The sequence below is a fragment of the Coregonus lavaretus genome, assembly GCF_964263955.1.
Source record: "Coregonus lavaretus genome assembly, chromosome: 21".
NCBI lineage: Eukaryota > Metazoa > Chordata > Actinopteri > Salmoniformes > Salmonidae > Coregonus > Coregonus lavaretus.
Genome location: NC_140008.1, coordinates 35,249,160 through 35,253,353, shown reverse-complemented (window position 1 = coordinate 35,253,353; position 4,194 = coordinate 35,249,160).

The following is a 4,194-nucleotide window of genomic DNA, read 5'->3' as shown; positions in this document are numbered from 1 at the left end:
TGCATTTCATTGGTCTAGGTTCCTACTATATCCCCAGCTAGCACATAACATTTTGAGAACCATATGTTTCTTAGAGCTTGGTGAGACCGTGGTTGTCCTATGGTTATTTTGCATACAACCTTCCTACAACTTTCTGGGAATGGTGCAGGATAGTTGCTTGGATTTAGAACATTCTCAGCACATTTAAGGAACTTGACAAAACAACTTTTTCTTGGTAGTTCATTACTTTAACAGAACGTTTTCTAAAAGTTCAAACATGGTTACATTTCATTTCAGTTTTGGTAATGTTCGACATTGGGAATGTTCTCAAATAGTTCAGAGAACGTTAAGAAAACGTTCCATAAAAAACACAAGACACCTTTAGTAGTGTTCAGAGAATGTTCTAAGAATGTAAAAAAAATACATATATATATTCCATTCTCAGCATCAACAAAACTCTCTCTATCCTCTATCTTGTTAAGTGTGTTCAGGTGTGTTGGCCACGCCAACTAATTGGTCACATCTGATCATAGACATGCCTGTTTCCTTTGAAATGGGGTATGTTTAAATATACTAAAATGAACAGCTTTGTATGTGTAAAAAAACATGGCATGCTAGATCCATCCTTGTGGCACAGGGGACTAATTCCTTGGATAGAGAACAGAAGATTATAGGTTTGAATATCGCTGATGCTGTGTCACAACAAAAAATAATGATTAATGCCTAAGGAAATGAATGTCCATGTGTCCTATCAGTGCTTGGATTTCAAAAAAAGTTAACCCCAAATAAGCTAGCAGTGTTAATAAACGTTTTATTGAAACATTCTGTGAACGTTTTAAGGAAGTTTTTCAAAAACCTCAAAATAACCTATAATTTCCATTCTCAGAACCTCCCTGTAACCAAAATATTAACGTTCCCAGAATAGGCAAAACGTTCACTTCCGTTCTTTTTTCAAAATATCCAGTCAGATAAACACGGCAAACAGCCTACCCGACCGCTCGGAGGCTTTTGCATGGTCCTAAAGCAGACCGTTGCCTCGTTTTGTATCACATTCCAATGATAAAACTGGCAGGGACAAAAATACAATTTCAGACATGTCCCCCCTCCCCCGTATCCAGTGAAAGTTGTGCATCTGGTAGACATAGTGATGTTGCTCCCACCCCTGCCCTGATGAACTTGTCCCGGCACTTGATGTGCTTTTGGCTTAAGTTATGTTTTAGCAATGACTTGTGTTTTAGGTTGCTGGATCCAGTAGCAAAAAAAGTATTCCCTGCTGCTTTTGCTCCACACTTTCGGCAGTACTCACAGAACATTTTGTTGCTAGTTTTGTCCCTCTTGCCACTTGAATTTGCGAAGCCACGCCTCTCGAAACATGTAGATCTTTTTTTTTTCTTTTCTGAGGAGCAGGATTGGTAGCAGCATCTCAGACATTGTCCTCATCATCATCTTCTTCTGGTTGTGGTTGATCATTTCATCATTTGTTTTTTTGTTAAAGAAAAATTCAATTTCATTGTTATTGTTCTTACTAGCTTGCTTGCTAGTTGGATAATTCATACAATGCAGTGCCTTTTCTATCCCCAGGCAATATCACTTCTAATTTAGTATAACATGTGGATTCCAAAAGGCTTTAAATATAAGGTCAGGTTTCCTTTACCTTAAAAAAACAAAAATATGGACCTTGAAAGGGAATGTTATGCATTTTGAATGTTTTTTTTTCAGTAGATGTAGGTTTTTGCCATGTCCCCGGGTGTTATTCATCAACTTCCACGAGAAATATAAGCCATAAACGCAACATGTAAAGTGTTGGTCCCATGTTTCATGAGCTGAAATAAAAGATCCCCGAAATTCTCCATACATACAACAAGCTTATTTCTCTAAAATGTTTTGCACAAATTTGTTTACATGCCTGTTAGTGAGCATTTCTCTTTGCCAAGATAATCCATCCACCTGAAAGGTGTGGCATATCAAGATGCATGATCATTACACAGGTGCACCTTGTACTGGGGACAATAAAAGGCCAATGTAAAATGTGTCACACAACATAATGCCACAGATGTCTCAAGATTTGAGGGAGCGTGCAATTGGCATGCTGACAGCAGGAATGTCCACCAGAGCTGTTGCCAGAAAATGTAATGTTAATTTCTCTCCCATAAGCCACCTCCAACGACGTTTTAGAGAATTTGGCAATACGTCCAACCGGCCTCACAACCGTAGACCATGTGTATTGTGTCTAGTGGGCAAGCGGTTTGCTGATGTCAATGTTATGAACAGATTGCCCCATAGTGGAGGTGGTTATGGTATGGGCAGGCATAAGCTATGGACAACGAACACAATTGCATTTTATCGATGGCAATTTGAATGCACAGAGAGACCGTGACGAGATCCTGAGGCCTATTGTCGTGACATTCATCCGCCACCATCACCTCATGTTTCAGCATGATAATGCACGGCCCCATGTCGCAAGGATCTGTAGACGATTCCTGGAAGCTGAAAATGTCCCAGTTCTTCCATGACCTGCATACTCACCAGACATATCACCCATTGAGCTTGTTTGGGATGCTCTGGATTGATGTGTACGACAGCGTGTTCCAGTTCCCGCCAATATCCAGCAACTTCGCACAGCCATTGAAGATGAGTGGGACAACATTCCACAGGCCACAATCAACAGCCTGATCAACTCTATGTGAAGGAGATGTGTCGCGCTGCATGAGGCATTTGGTGGTCACACTAGATACTGACTGGTTTTCTGATCCATACCGCTGACTTTTTTTTAAGATATCTGTGACCAACAGATGCATATCTGTATTACCAGTTATGTGAAATCCATAGATTATGGCCTACTGAATTTATTTCAATTGACTGATTTCCTTATATGAACTGTAACTCAGTAAAATCTTTAAAATGGTTATAGTTGCGTTTATATTTTTGTTCAGTATATTTTAAATCTTTCTTCATTCTTTTATAGTCATAGTTAAATTCTCTCTCATCAACAAATTTTTTTTCATGATGATTGTTTTTCTTATTATTTTATTTAAAGGTCCCACACAATCATCCTATTTCCCAAGTAAAAATATCATTTGAATGACCAAAACATCACCCATAATATTTTTACACTATTAAAATGCTCAGAATTGAAGAAATAGTACATTTTCTCTCATCTCTAACTATCAGGAAGCCTGAAAGAACAGGCTGAGTGGGCAGGGAGATTATATTCATGAGCTTGCCTTGACGGACAGCACCCTTGTGGTCATTGCCAGGTAACAAGGTAAACAATGAATACAGTTCACTGATACACTTCTTCACAATAATTAGTAAATCCTGAGAAGCTTAGACATAAGGGAATGTACATGAAAACAGCATAAAATAAGTGTACTGGATAATTTACTGGTGCCTTTGCATTAGCATTATACGTGACAATATGTTCAGAATTGTATGTATTGATCAGACATTTGTTTAATCATTCACAATAGGCCAGCATAGCCGAAATATTGATCAACATGAACACTCATGAGAAATAAAGGTGAGAAATATTGGTCTGCAACTCTGGTATGCTCCCATGGTGCTTTAATCAGACGCACAATAAAGACAACGTTTTGATCCTAGTTGGATCTTCGTCAGGTCATACACCACTGTGAAACACACCTACTTAAATAAGCTCTAGAGGCATGTACATCTGGTCAATTGAATACATATAATACATTATTATCACAATAAATATTAGGCAGTAATAGGAGATCCAGGAGCCTGTCTACGTAGCCTGTAATGTTTTGAAAAGGTAAATGTATGTTAAATGGGTAGTGAATTTAATTTCCTTTTATTTACTGTTCTGAGTTATGACGCTATCAATTCATTGATGTAGTGATCTACTCATTCTACAATGTGTTTTTGAAGTACTCAATTTGGAATATGCAATATTTGGTCATGCACTCAATGTTTGTGCATGAAATGCTCAATTGATTTTAAATGAATAACTATTTAAATTTTAGTCATTTAGCAGACGCTCTAATCCAGAGCAATTAGGGTTAAGTGCCTTGCTCAAGGGCACATCAACAGAATTTTCACTTAGTCGGCTCTGGGATTAGAACCAGCGACCTTTCGGTTACTGGCACAACGCTCTTACCCACTAGGCTACCTGCCGCCCTATGACTTACATTATGTTGAGTCTGTCTTCACAGGATTCACAGCATATCCCCCCTTCTTTGTATCACAGCATTC